General features: G+C 34.5%; 1 pseudogene; it reads left to right on the forward strand.

Annotated features, from left to right (window-relative positions):
- The first annotated feature begins 3,308 nt into the window (after nucleotides 1–3,308).
- LOC133180043 (uncharacterized) lies at nucleotides 3,309–5,331 on the forward strand (annotated as a pseudogene).
- The last annotated feature ends 10,712 nt before the right edge of the window (nucleotides 5,332–16,043 follow it).

A 16,043-nucleotide genomic window follows, 5' to 3' on the forward strand; every position in this document is an offset into this window, starting at 1 on the left:
AATTCCTTTCCCTCTCCAATTTAATTGCGTTGATAAGGTTGTCGCCATCAAAAGAAAAAAGGATAGTAATCTCCAATCACGTTTGAACATTGTTGCCTCCAATGCATTTCACAAGCTTAAAATCCCAGTATGTAACTAGTAAACCAAAACGACCTTTAGATACGTTACAAAAATAACAATGGATAGGACAGTATTTATTGTAGGTGTACACAATTATACAAACTATCATTCCTCCAATAGTGCAATGCCTCTTTGTTTTTCAAAGCAAACTCAGTTCTTAGGAATGTTTAATTTAGTAGCCATGGCAACACCATTCATCGAAATCAAGAATTAGTAGGCAGAGTTATGTTGTCACTTGAACTGGAGTGTATTCAAAACAAAATTCACTACTTGTTAAGCTATTAACAATTTATTACTTATTCTAGGCACTACAATTCATACCTGGAAACCTGATACGTTTTGTTTTATCCATCCATGTTGGGGACCAGTTCATTTAACAACAACCTTTCTTTGAATAAAAAATCAATAAATATCTGATGGGAATTAAAAAACAAACTGAAACCTTATAAAAACCATTTAAACTTAATATTAAGCCAATATTTAAAACTGGATTCATAACTAATATTATTTGAACAAACCACAGTACTCAACGGATGAATAATTAAAACGTATATTATCCAAAAAAACAAGAAAGGCTGGATATAACGACATGGAGTTTATAGTTCCTTTTCTTTTAAACCCAAAGAAGTCACTCATAAAATCTACAAGGGAATATTATTCTACAGTGGCCATTTTTCTTCGTTTAGGGTATGACATTTTTTAGGGTGATGCCATTTCTTTCTACAGGTAAAAAGTCGTTTTCCACGTCGGAAAATGACCTGTTGTCATAATTATACGGGGATCGTTATTTGTCTTTACACCGGCAATGTATCATTACTTGCAAGAATTTTTATGCAGTTTAGAAATCCAGTATATGTAGGTTAGAGGAAACTCAATTGGAATTCGATTTTTCGTCAGCAGTGGGACCGTTTCTGACAGGCTATATTGCATGCAGACATCACTACAACCTGTATTAATCAAATTTCAGCAACTCATATCCAGCACGAGACAATCAAGTTGTTAGAGACAGTCTTATCTGAAAACACTTGTAGGGCTTATCAAATTGGTTTTAAGAGTATACTAAATTTAGTTGCTGCTTGCAACAAGGATTAAGTTCACTTTGGCCACCAACCTTCTTCGATCTTCCAGGTTTTTTAACAATGATTTCAAGATATCTTCGTCTTTCCTTCCTATTTAACATGATTATCAGTCTCTATGCCATCAAAATTACCAAATATCAGCTGTGTCTTTTCTTTTTCATGATTTTTTTTTCTTGTGTTTAAATGGTTTTGCTCGATTTCTTGTATATTTTTGCAAGACACCTCTTTCTGCTTTCCTGATAAGCCTAGCATTTTCTTCCGTTGTTTTATTTGTCCCTTGTATTGAACTACCCCAAAACTCTCATTTATTTCTAATTTAACAGGATTGATTGTATGTTGATTAACGTCCCATTGAAGAATTCTTCACTCATATAGAGACGTCACCATATACTGGTGAAGGGATTCAAATTTTGACCTTTACTCGGCACTCAGGGCCATTGAGCAGTGAGGGATCTTTATCTTGCCAACGCCTGCCGTGACACGGGGTCTCAGTACTTATGGTCTCCTCCGAATGACCCGCAACTTTCACTTCAAAGTGCCGAGCGCATGGCGAAGGAAAAGTTGCTACCCATTTTTTATCCACTTAGGTCAGTCGCGGTCGAGATTCGAACTCCTCCTGAAATGCCTACCATTCTCAACACTTTTGAAATGAGCTATTTCATCAACAGAAAGGAATAAGTTCTGATTCAATATCAGCAGTAAAAAAAAATCTTGTATTTTGCAGTTCAGTATTTCTTCATGGTCTGATCTGATAAAAGGAAGTTACCCTTCCTTCCTGCTTCCAGGCCCCCTCTATCAAGGAACTCACCTGGTCGCAGCCACCTTTTCCTCCTTGATCTTGATGCTCACAGCGAGGGAAGTGATCCCCATGGCCACCATGAACATTCTGCACATGGTTAGATATGCTGGTCCATTTCTCCCACTAAACTTCATCTTGTGCATCTTCGGGTGTAGATGAAGGGATCCAGTATAGGTTGTTCGTCAAACTTTTAATCCATTGTGTCAAGTCTTCACAATCCCTTTCCTTACTGAGGGCTAGCAGTTTCTTTTTTAAGCCTGTAAAATTGACTTATTTTTGAAATTTTGCTCCCAAATAGAAGTTATATTGCAAAAATTAAGAGAAAGACTGACTTTTTTAAAATTTGACTTTTAATCACATCCTACCTTTAGCAACATGCCGAACATCTTTGCCACCTGGAGATGTCGACCGCTGACAAAATGACTGATCCTGATCCTATTCTCTTGAAGAAACTCAATGCCTTTCACTACGCCCGCTTTCTCCATCTGGGAAATCCTCCTTCATTACTCTAAATAATTAAAAATTTAAAAATACACATTTTCATTATATATAAAAAAAAGATTAAATTATGATTTAAAAAAGAGCTGTTATAACACTCACATTTAATATACCGATCAAAAATTACAGAATTTACTCAACATGTATCAGGTAATAGAAAACAATATTTTGAAAATGAAAAGTCAATGTCTGTATTTACTTTAAACAAAGACTTGTGTAATCATTTAATAATGAGGAATCATACCTAAACAAGTTGAAGATCTACAATCTGGTTTCTTTCCCAAGTCCATCAGGGTGTAGCTCCAAAACTTGGCGCTATGGCCTGGGTAATCTGCCCTGCTATTCCCACTTATATGGACTATTTGGCCACTTTTTAACATTATATATATATATATATATATATATATATATATATATATATATATATATGAGTCGCCACAACAAAACCAGGCTTGTTGAGTTTTACGTCATAATCGAGAAAATACCGCTGAAAAACACACTTTGTTGTTGCACAACGTTTTAACTAAATCACGTTGTTTAGAAAAACAAAAAGTTTTACTTAGTCCTATAACTTCCATCCGGAATATTAATTTTAAAAGACTTACTTTATTTAAAAGATTCGTTCAGTAACTATTGATATTTTTTTTCGTGGATTTTAATATACCGATTTGTCATTTTTCAATATATCATGTTAGAGCTATCGATCGTAGTAAAAGCGAAAGTACGTAACCAGTATAAACAATAAGCGGAAATTTTCGCAGACGACAGTCTATAGATTCAATGATGTTGAAGGAAGTTTGTTTATATTAATAATGAGCCAGTAAAGCACAGTTAGTGAAGTTCCTGATGAAATTATTCTTCATCAAGATGAACTTTTTATCGATGAAATTACATCTTTGAATGAATTGTATTTTGGAAATCACACGGAGTTCGTTCCCTTGTCATCGTCCGAAGATGAGGAAGAGGAAAGTCGAGCTACAAACATTACTGGTAATATTTCAGATTCAGACACTGAAATAGAACACAGATCAGTTGACTTAGATGACGCAAATTGTGTTGCAGTATTCCAAACAAAAACATGTGGATGCAGTAAGTTGTATGGTTTTCCGTGTAGTACGAAAGTAGAATTTAGTCACATGCTCGAATACAGACAACAGTGTCAAGAAATGTCAAGTGAGGAACTGGATTTAACTGTTAAAATTCAATTAGAAGCACACAGAAAATCTAGTACATATTGGACCCAGTCTATGAGTAAAAAGCAAAAAATAAAGGAACGAGAAAGAGTAGCACAGAAGTATTATTTTGCGGGACAGCAGGTCTGTCGGGATACTTTTCTGCTTTGCCACAGTATTGGAAAATTTAAGCTAAATAACATAGCTTTTTCTCTTGATAAAGATGGTCTCAAGGCTGAAGCCAAGGATTTATGGAAACACTGGGAAAATGCCTAAACATGCACTCGGTGTAACTGATGTAAAGCGTGTTTGTCAGTTCTTGGAGATATACACTATGAAGAATGGACTCCCACTGCCAGGCAGACAGCCAAACTACTCATCTGAAGGCAACAAAGTCCTTTTGTTGCTTCCTTCTGATAAGACAAAGTCTGATGTTTGGGAACTTTATAATCAAGCAGCAGTAATGCAGAATTACAGGTATGTTTGCATAATTCTGTTTAAATAACTCATATCTCAATTTTGCAGGGCAGTTCTAATTTTTAATTCTCTGATATTATTAAATAGGCTTCAGAAAAGACACTTATAGTACATGTCAATGAATATATAATATCAAGGCACACTAATATTTAAGCATTGTTTAAAATGTGATAGTCTTCTTAACTATCTTTTTTAACTTTTGTAGGCAAGTAGGTTTATCAGAATTTAAGAAAATCTGGTTGGAGCAAATGCCACATATTCTTATCATGAAACCAGCTACAGATCTGTGTCCTAAATGCCAAAGATATGTTCACAACATCAGCGATGCAGGGAACTTGACTGAGGATGAAAAGAAGACCATGCTGGAAGAGTATACCTGTCACCTGGACAGAGCTAAGGAACAGAGGAAATATTACAGAAAAAGGCGTCTGCAGTCTAAAGATTTGTATCGTACAAACAACTTGGATCAAGTTGAAACAGGTGTGCTCAGTAAATGTTATTTTTAATTTATAAATTCTGTTTACTTTACACATTAACACATCAAATTAACAGGAGATTATTGTTTCAGGCATGTAATCTATTATCACTCTCAGTCTGATTATACTAACACACAATATATGGGGAAAATAATCTCAGTTTACATGCATATTTTTTTTTTATTTTCCTTGAAAGGCAAGTGTGCACACGTAACATAACCCAGACATACAGCTTTGATTTTGCTCAACAAGTCCACTATCCTCACCATGCACAGGAAGTAGGGCCACTATTTTTCAAGACCCCTAGAAAGTGCCAAGCCTTTGGTGTTTGTGCAGAAGGAGCAGGTACATATAAACAATTATTAGACAGTTGATATGTTGCATAAATTTTATATCATTGAATAACTCCAGGAAGACAAATGATGTTTATAAAAAACATGGAATAACATACAGGCTGCATATAAAACAATAATTTCTATTTTTGCAATAGGTGTGCAAAGATTTTATCTGGTTGATGAAGCTGAGGAGGTAGGCAAAGGAGCTAACACAGTTGTCAGTCTTCTGCATCATTTTTGGAGCATTGGGGATATGGAGAGAAAGATATTGTGTTGCAGATGGATAACTGCGCTGGCCAAAACAAAAATAACACAATGATAAGGTAAATATTTCGAACATTCCATTTATTTATTACATGTTTTTCTATTTAGTTTATAGCCAAGATCAATAGATAGATTGTTCTTGTTAGGTTTTGCTCTTATATGACTTCATTCACTTCAATAGATGGAAACAGTCAATTTGTTGTCCCAATTAAGTTAGTGGAGATAATCTAGGAAACTGTTGCCAAAAGCCAAGGGCAACACTTTTCTAGATCTTCCCCCACTATATACTAGTATCTAGGGACAGTAGTATGGTTCTTCCCTGGGTAGCAATGAAATAATAGCAAGTGTTTTATTACCTAGCCTACTTAATAATTTCTCAAAGTGATTTTTTTTTTAAACTTTTTACATCATTGCACAACAAACAGATTTTGACATTTCATGTAAATTTAAAGCAAAATTTAACATATTAAAAATGATTCAAAATTAAATTTTTACACTTTAAAATGTTAAATCAGAAATATTTATAAATGGGTGTCAATGCTCTTAATGGTTTACCTAGTACATTTAAAAATAAATTAATTTGCTGGGTCAGACAGGTGAGATTTCGGAAAGCTTATACTTGTTTATATTCATATGTATTGTTCTAGGCCTGTCACATTCTATAACTGGTCATGTTTCTTTGATCCCTTCTTCAAGAAACTACCTTCAATCTCAAAATTTCACCATTTTAAAATCTATGCAGACAGTCCAGGTGTTGTTTCTGTGAAGATGTATTGCAGCTCGGAAGAGAAATCTGTCAACATTTTGAAGAGAGGTCAGCAGATATTTGACATTGACACTTTGCCATCAGTCATTGAACCAAAAGGCCTTGATGCTGCAAGGCAGTGGTATATCTATGATGAGATTAGACCATTCTGCAAGGATACATCTGACAGTCTGGAGTCATGCCCTAAACCTCTGTGTCCAAAACCTCGTATCAAAATCGATCCAGAAAAAAGAGAGTCCAAAGAAGTTCGCTATTCCAGAGAGTTAGGATGTTACAATGTAGACATGTATTGAGGCTTCATGTGCATGCAAACTTTCATGAAAGTGATTTTTTATTCAAATGTTAATTTTATTTGTATAATTTTTTAATTAGATGCTTGTTTTTTTGGTTTGTTTGAAAGTAAAAATGAAATGTTTCTAAATTTTTGAACTGTGATGTTCTGTCTTATTGGAAAATTATAGGTATTTGATCTTGAACTTTATGCACTAGATTCTTAACCTTTTTGCACTAAAATTTAATCTGCATATAGACTTTTGACCACATGCTATATAGATTCAAATTTCCAGAAATCAATGTTAGTTATTTGCTTGATAATATTATTTATGTCTTCATTTTTTCATTTGCTGAAAAAAACTAGCCTAACTCCCATTATGTCTGAATTTTGAGATTTTGTAAATGAAATGTATCATTTTTGCAGCGTCATAACTGTAGAATTAAAAGGAGAATCACTCTAACATTTTGCATTTTTACTTACTCATACTGTAGCTACCTAAAAATGCAAGAATCTCAATTTCGTGAAAAAACTCAATAAACCTGGTTTTGTGGTGGCTTATCACAAATAGTCCCCCGCGTGGCGCAGTAGTTAGAGCGTCTGCTCTAGAGTCGCGAAGTAAGGAGTTGATCCTTACGTCGCAGGTTCGAATCCCACTGTGGGACGTGGAGACCGGTCCTTCGGATGAGACCGTATAAACCGAGGTCCCGTGTCACAGTAGGTGATGGCACGAAAAAGATCCCTCACTGCTCAATGACCGTAAGTGCCGAGTATAGGACAAAATTTGCAGCTGTCCACCGGCAAGTGGTGGCGTCTCCATATGAGTGAAAAATTCCCGAGAGGGATGTTAAACATACAAACATACATATATATATATATATATATATATATATATATATATATATATATATATATATATATATATATATACGATTACTTTGAACTCACAACATTACGATTTTTAGTGTACAGTTTCCAATTTATCAATTGCTTAATATTTTGAACATCTTTACCATTTTTTGGGAAACTGTTCAGTGTACATAGTACATGTATTGATGTAAATAAATACTCATGAATATTGTGAGCATAATTTAAGGCTTAGAATTTTTTTCATATCCAAAAAACTTTGTTTCCTTGATATTATTTTTACATTCGTGTTAAAGGTTTCCTGTTTTTTTTATTAGCTTGTTTTTTTTTATTACTGGAATAAAAAGTTCAGATATAGTTCCTATCAAAGATCTGCAGGAGCAGGATTCCTTGTATAAGTGGGCTGCCAAACTACCTACTGAATACTAAGTATGTGTAAGTGATTACTTTCGCAAGTACTTTAAGGCTTCCCAGAGAATATTGCAGTGTACTCTGAGCCTGACGTCAAGTCACTGCAAACTTGAGCTGTTATGATGGGGAGAATGTCATAAACTTTACACCTTATTTCAATTCTGCATATTAATTAAGTGTCAAAAAGGTAGTGTAAAATAAAGGTGTTTTAATCTTTTTTTTTTACAAATCAGATATCCGAATATTTTGGATAATTTTGCTTCATTACTCTTGTTTAAAAGTTAGCGTGATCAAAATATATACGAAAATATACGTTTGACATTTACCCTTTTTTATACCCTTGGATAGAAGTAGAATTTATAATATGTGTATGAAAGAGCCTGGCGCAGGTGATTAATGAGAATTTATTTGAGATCTTTTGTGGAAATATGTAAGAGGAGTTTCCCCTGACTGAATCTTACTTGGGAAAAATGTGTGATGGCTTTGTTTTAATACAGATGACGATATTGGGTGAAAAATACCCTCAAATTTGTCGGTAGGTTGAATTTATTGTGAAATATTTTGTACCAGAGTAATACTATAACTTTTCTCAAGCACATTTCGGTTGCGACGAGTTTATTTATGTGACAAAAAGTTAAACAAACGTTTCATTGACCTAGTTCAAGCTTGCATGCATGACCAGGTGGTGACGTTCGGTTCGCCGGTTTAGACGTGAGCACGGTTATTTGTTGTGCTTGTTTTGTGCATTTATACTGCAATTCTCTTACATTGGATAGCGATGCGTTCTGGTCTTGCTGCAACTGCCTCTCCTGTAAAATTAGCGACATGTCGGTAACCGCTACCTGCAGTCACGGGCACTTCGAGGTACACAATGTGCCTTGTCAATGAACTAATGCATGGACGCGCGACATAGAATTGGGTGTATATATGGTAAGCAAATAACAATAGAAAAGCAACTAATATGGCGCCTGTCGATAAAATATGGCATTTGTTTGTTTACATTCACGCATTTTAATGACGTCGGTAGATATTAATAAATATTAGGGATTTGAACGATGACAATCGGCTAGAAAATCTGTAATCTGTTAGTCGGAAAAATAAAATAAAATAAAATATATATAAATTTGAACCAAATTTTATTAAAATTCATTTTTTGAAAAAAAAAAATCTTCTTTGCATAAACGTTGATAATTCAGCGTTTTCACATATCCAAGCTGACTTGGATGTAATTATGGTTCTGTTTTTTATTTCCCTCAGACCATACAAATGTATATGAGGTACATAACATATTTACATACATGTATATACAAAATACAAAGTCAAGTAAGGAAGAGTAGTATCAAATGAAAAAAAGTATTACTGAAAACAGGCCAATATCTTTTTAACAAACTAAGACAGCTTTATCAGTGAGTCAACATTTGTGGTGGACATAATATTCTCAAACTTATAAGTATTTACATGAAAACAATACTTCTTATCAATAAGTTTCGTACGGAATGAGGAAAAGTATGGACACTCCATTACATAATGGAATTATCACCTAAAGTATTTTTATTACATAAATATTCTTAAAGATCTGTCAGTATTAGTCCATCTACCAGCTTCGATTGGAAGTCTGTGGTTACAAATTCTAAATTTTGTTAATATAATTTTTAAATGGGAGTTTACGTAGGTACATTTCTCGTCCAAATTTGTTTTTAAAAATCCTGTAATTTAAACATTAAGATGAATTTTCTATGCTCATTTGCCAGTCTTGTAAAAATTGACTTAATGTTTCTTTCACAATAGATTTTATACGTATTATATCATTGCCCAGTTTCCCCGTATACCATACAATTTGGAGTAATGGAGTTAACATGTAAAACACATTTCAGAAATTTTAAGTGTACCTTTTCTAAAATATCTATGTTTTCGTAGCCCCATACTTCACACCCGTACATCAAAATTTTGATACGTCTGTATTCGATTGCCATCCCTAATAAATATGGTATAAGTGCATTTCAGAACTATTTAATAAAACGTGTTTGGAATATATTCGATTCATTATTAAAATGATTAAATACACCTAATATACATCTTTCGCAAATGTTAATTACAATCATTGACTCTGTCATGCATCTTCCAAATCGCAAGTAGTTTTACTACCTGTGGGCATTGGTTATTATCTTTGTTAATGCTTTCCTCATGTCCCATGTGTTCCAGAAAGATCGGACGTTGGGAGGGACTCGTGTCGAGACTTCCATAGATTGTTGATAGTCTATGTCTGTTTGATAAGTCTACAGATAATTATAGAAAATTGACCCCATTTTATACCAGATCATTCGTCAATGACAGTTAAGAATTGGGATTAATTGAGAGGATGGCTTCCAAGCTCCCCCTCTCAGACAGAACCCTGGTGTGCCTCAAGAAGTTTGGAAGCCAAACATATTGTTTGTTTATTGTTTAATGTCCTCTTCAGAATTTTTCATGCATTGAGAAATCTTTTTCGTGCCAGCACTACTGCGACACTTGGTTTATACGGTCTCATTGGAAAGACCGGTCTCCACGTTTCACAGTTGGATTCGAACCCGCGACGTTAGGATCAACCCCTTAAATCCGCGACTCTTGGAGCGAACGCTCTAACCACTGGGTCACGAAGGCGACCCAAACATAATGACAAACATTTAACAATCGTGTACATAGCAATTCACTACGGCATGATTCATTTAATTAAAATTTAAATAAATATTTCATAAAATGCAAGCTTTAAGATTTTTTTATTTCAAATTTTGTTACCGTCATGGTAGCTCAGTCAGTAGAGCGCTTGCTCCGTGATCGGAAGTTCGTGTGTTCGAATCACTGCCGCAACAACTGACCTAAGTCGATAAAAAAGAAATAGGTAGTAACTGTTCCTTTTCCAAGCGCTCAGCATATTGGAGTGAAAGTTGTGTGTCTTTCGGATGAGACCTTAAAAAACCAAAACCTGTGTCACGGTAGGCGTTGGCACGATGAAGAACCCATACTGCTTAATGGTCCTAAGTGCTGAGTAAAAGTAAAAATTTTAAGCCCCAACTGGTATATGGTGAGGTCTACATACGAGTTAAAAATTTTCGAACGAACGGGATGTAAAGCAACACACAATCAATCAAATTTTATTACACTAACCCCTTTTTGAAAACTTTAGTCCCTAAACTAATAATATCTACACAGGTGAATCACTGTACAATTGATAAAATTTCCGATCATAGAGTATCTTCAATAGTTTAGTCCATCATGTGTCGGTTCTTGCGCACCTCTTTTTAACAATACTCTCCAACTCGGCAAATCCATAGTATTTACACTCAACAAGAATGGCTGCCAGGGATCGTTTCTCCGACGATAAGGTTCGGCTTTCCACTTCTCCATTATTTCTCAGGTAATTCAAAATAACGCCAAAGTGCGTGGGATCACGGTCATCAAAATTAAATATGTTTCAGATTATTTCATGCTTATTATCTCCTCGCGCAACTAATTGCATTAGGGATATAGCATCGATGCTGTGCATGTGTGTGTAAGTGTGACCGTTACAGCTTGTGAGAAAGATTTAAGAACCTTTGCACTATCAATTTTCAGCCCCCACATACTTATGTGGCATTGTTAAAGGACGAACCCTATACATTTTTATGTTAATAGCAGTAGTAGTATTCTGATTGTAAAACACATTTAGCCACATCCCATTTGCTATATAATTCTACTTACGTAATTCTACTTATGTAGATGAGGTAAAAGGCTTAAACAACGTTCGTATATACCAAATATGCAAATGAGGTAAAAGGCTAGGAAAGCCTACACCTAAGCTCCACCCAGTTCACTATACAGTATATACCAAATATGCAAATGAGTTAAACGGCTCGAAGGCTGGCTATTTAATATATACTTAATATGCAAATATAATGAAGGCTTAGAGAAATCTGCTCCACTCCTTTTACTATTGCTCTTATTAAAGGTCAAGGTCTTGGTTATTTATAATAAATATACAAATGAGCCTTTTGCCTAAAGGCTTGTTCTTTATAACCAACAAAAGACATCAGAAGTACCTCCCAATATGTATATGAACCAGAAGGTTCAGAAGGATTTTTACCACATAATCAACTGAAGGTTTAGAAAGCTCCTCTCATATGTTAAAGCTCCAGAAAACACAACAGGCTTCTACTATATTATTACGAAATACATAAACAAGTCGAAAGCCTCAATTACTTACATTATATATAGGATAAGTATTCATTCTATTAATTTATGGAACACTGACCCTTTCAATATAATAAACGGAATTCTTAGTGAAACTTGAATCTTGGCCTGAAAAGTTTAACCAGTGGATTAAAGAATCAGGTCCAACATTCTTAGAATTGCCTTTTGTACGTTCCCTGGTAATGAAACCTGTTTTACTACTAAGTATTGAATTAACAGAAGACTTCACTTTAACTCTCATCTACATGTTGCTGTAAATAAGTTAGAAGGTAAATGTTCTTAATTATTTATTGAACACAAACAGTATTAAAAACATCAATAAAGGATTGAAATATTGAGGAAAATTATTGGTGAAGTTTAAAACAAATCAAAAATATATTTACATAAAATTATTGAGTATTTATACTTTTATTCATTTTTAGCTATAAGCATATAGAGAACAAAAATAAATGAAACCACAAAAACCAAAAAAGAATCATAAACAATAAAATATACATCAATGGAATATTGATTGCACCTTTTAAAAAATACAAACCATCAAAACCCTGAAATATACAAAACAAATTTATGCGTATTGTTTATGTTATATATTTTGTAATGTAAAAATGTATAAAAAAATATTTACATCATAGATGTCCAAATATAAAAATATATACATCATCAAAATACATGTACATAGACTGATAATTTAAAAATTTTTAAAAGCAATATATATAGCAAAGCAAATAGAGAATAAACAATCCAAACTAATTAAAAACAAGAGACCCAGGGACCTTATGGGTCACCTGAGTATCATGCAACAACTTTGCCACAAATATATAGGATTAATGTTTTAAACCAGAGCCAGAGGCCATGAAATTCACATTTTCAAAAGAGACACACTTGTTCATAACTTAACATTTAGTAACTTTACTTAAAACCCAGAAAGAGAGCAGAGGATTATCAAAGAATTGATGCATTTTCACTATGTAATCATTAGAGCCCTGCCCTAACACCAGTACCCTGACCAGGGGTCATAAAATTCACAATTTTAGAAGAGGCACCCTTACGTATCATAACTATACTCTTAGTTCATCGGCTTATTACCCAGGAGAAAAGAAGATTGTCAACGAATTATTGCTTTTTTTAAGCACACGGAGGGTATGACGGGTCGGCAGGGATGCTCACTCCTCCATGGCACTTGATCCCACCTCTGATGTCTTAGAGGTCTGTGTTTGCTCTGCTCCTGTTTTGTAATGTTTAATGGACTTTAGCGCTCGAATACTGTTCGTGATCTCCATATATTTTTTTCATAATATGAAATACATTAAATGAACATTGGTTCAATTTAAATGAGGGAAAAGACGGCTTAAATGCTCGCCTTAATTCTGTTAAAATTGAGTCCTCCACACCCGTGAATATTCCCTGGCCTCCTTGTGTTGGAGACTTGATACATGTAGCAGCTGTATCCGTGGCTGGAGTGTCCGTGAAAGCAGCAGTTGTATCATTGGAGGGTGATATATTGGGGTAAAAACTGGGAAGGCATCTTTTTTATGGGCACCGTTTGGTACCGAGTTCCTTCGTTTCAGGGTGGAATGTTGAAGTGCCCACAAAACCTAGGTGTCAAGTATTTTTGAAACGGCCCACTTTCGTCCTCAAAGTCTTTGAAGTCGAGTCTAGGAAGCAATTGTTGTGGAGAGTTACTGAAAATTTAAGCATTAGACAAAATTGCGTTTATTTTCGTTCATATTTTATTCAGATTAATTATAGTTTAAGTTTCTGCAATTTATATCATTAGTGAAGATAGCTACATTCTGTACTGATTTTGTTTCCGGACTCTTTTATTACAATAAGGATATGACATATACATGTCCTTTCTTTTGTCTATTCGGAGGCAAAGATATATTAGCGAGATTTATTTTACATATCTCACGAAGGTCGCTAGGTTTTGTAATGATGTTGGACATGAGTCACAAATATAAAAGTTATCAAGGTTCGGAAAATTGACGTCCAACACCGATAAAATGTCTAAGAAAATGCTCTTTAAGGCTGTATTTTTCATTAAACGCACATGTCCTGAAGTACACAATACAGGACTTCACCTGCTTAACTGGTGTCGCAATATTCATGTCCTGTAACTGGTAAAAGTCACCTTACTTTCCAGATCTTTATAAACATTTCGTGAAAGTAGTCCATACTCACCATACTATGCGCGATGTTACACAGGTTGATGTGAGGATTACGTGACCTGGTGCAGGCCCGTAGGAAGCAAATTCAGTTTGGAGGGGCACAGCCATACATTTTCAGTTGACAGGGGGGGCTCTACCAAACATTTCCTGACAAGCAAAAAAAAAAAGACAGAAAAAAGAAAAAGGTCGTCAGACGTTTTTCTTGAGGGGGCACAAGCATATGGTATCTATGTTTACTATAGTAATCTATATATCGGCAAAATTATTTGGGGGGGGGGGCACCCCCCCCCCCCGTTCCTACGGCCATGGCTTTAAACCAGTTAACTTCCAGAGGTTTGACTTTTAATAAGAAAGTTACCACCTCCTCTTTGATCAATATCATTTGCTGGTATATTGGCAGAAGTAGTAGATTACTCCAGGATAGACCGGTCTATCCTGGAGTATAGGGGCCTTTATAGACGGTAAAAAAATGGAAAAATAAGAAAAATGTAAAATGCGCTGGACCGGTCTATCCAGGCGTATAGGGGCCGTTATAGACGGTAAAAAAAGGTCAAAATAAGAAAAATCTCAAATGCACTGGACGGGTCTATCCAGGATACCGTATCAAGGAGTCCCAAAATGCGCTGGTCGGGTCAATTAAGTGCATTTTTCCCCCTTTTTTATAAAAAAAAAAATACAAAAATCAAAAAAAGAAAGATTTTTTTTTTCAATTTCAACAAACCTTTATTATTGATACAATACAATAAAATACAATATTAAAAGAAAAAAGTGTCAATTCTTTTTTTTTCTGGACTTTTCATGCATTTCTTTTATCACTCTCTCTGTTTTTTTCCCCTTTTTTAATTGTTCTAAGTTTTATTTACCCTTACGAATCTCACCCATCACTTCTTCTTTAAACACAGCAATTTCATCTGTTATGATTTCTCTAAACTCACAGTGATCCTTCTGAAGTTGTACCATTATATCAGTTGATTTCTCCTGATCCTGAATCATTTTTCTTATTATACTGGCTATTTCCTTCTGGTTCTCTTTCAGAATTTGAATTATATCACATATATCTTCTAGGATTTTTTTTATCCCTCTTCTTTCTTGTAGTTCAATACCAGCCATTTCTGCTGCCAAGTCAAACATATCATTCAGAGTCTTGGAATTTTCTTCTTCCATCTTAAGGTTTGTTTTAAAGTCCCCTGACTAAAAAATAAGACTGATCCTATATACTCTCAGATCTGGTTTATATACCTTTTTAATCCATTCTATTTTTAGTCTCTACTATTTTTTTAGTTTAATCTATTTTTAATCTCCACTATTTTTTATAAGTCTAAAACTATTTTTAGTTCTTTTGTAACTATAATTATAACACCACGAGATCCTATTCTTAAAACACCTGTGCAGTAGTGCCGTGTGCATACATATGAGTCCCTCATACTTAAAATCTTGACACCCATCCAAATCACAGCGACCTATGCATTGTGACGTCATCTATAGTATAAAAACCGTCTTCTTTTGACTTTCATCTCATTCTGTTGTTAAAAATAAACATGGATCGTTTCACACGACAACTTAAGAAATGGAAAAAAAGAGAGAAAGAATTAGATAAAATTCTTCATAACAATAGAGACAGAGAATTAGATCTTAGAAAACAAAATGCCTTGTACTTACAATCAATACAGAAAGCCAATCGTCATCAACAAGTACAAGCCTTACGTCATGTAAATGTGATTCTTCATCTCATTTACCACCACTTCATTCACCACCAGGGAAACCGAAGTCCATTTCCCAGTATTATACAGTGAGATTAGATTCCACCAGACATTCCAGAAAATTTGAAGCCAAAGAAAATAAATACAATATCAATTTTGAGGAATTTCCAGAACAAGAAAACAAAGGATTTGTTCGGCGATTACTTAGAGACATGTTAAAAACGGTTAAATATGAAATGCAGTGTAATCCTAACGATTACTTACGCTTGAACATACGTCATCCTTCTCTGAAATCTGAAATCTGGTACGAGTTTACCCAATGTAAACATTTGAACGAGGAGGTCATTTTAAATAAAATACAAGCCGTTCAACAATCTAAAAAAGATTTTAAACTGGGAGACGGGTCTATGGAATTCGACATGTTTCATGTGAAA

This window comes from Saccostrea echinata, unplaced genomic scaffold (genome assembly GCF_033153115.1).
Source record: "Saccostrea echinata isolate AGI-Se365-2 ecotype Australia unplaced genomic scaffold, CSIRO_AGI_Sech_v1 ptg000005l, whole genome shotgun sequence".
In the NCBI taxonomy this organism is placed as follows: domain Eukaryota; kingdom Metazoa; phylum Mollusca; class Bivalvia; order Ostreida; family Ostreidae; genus Saccostrea; species Saccostrea echinata.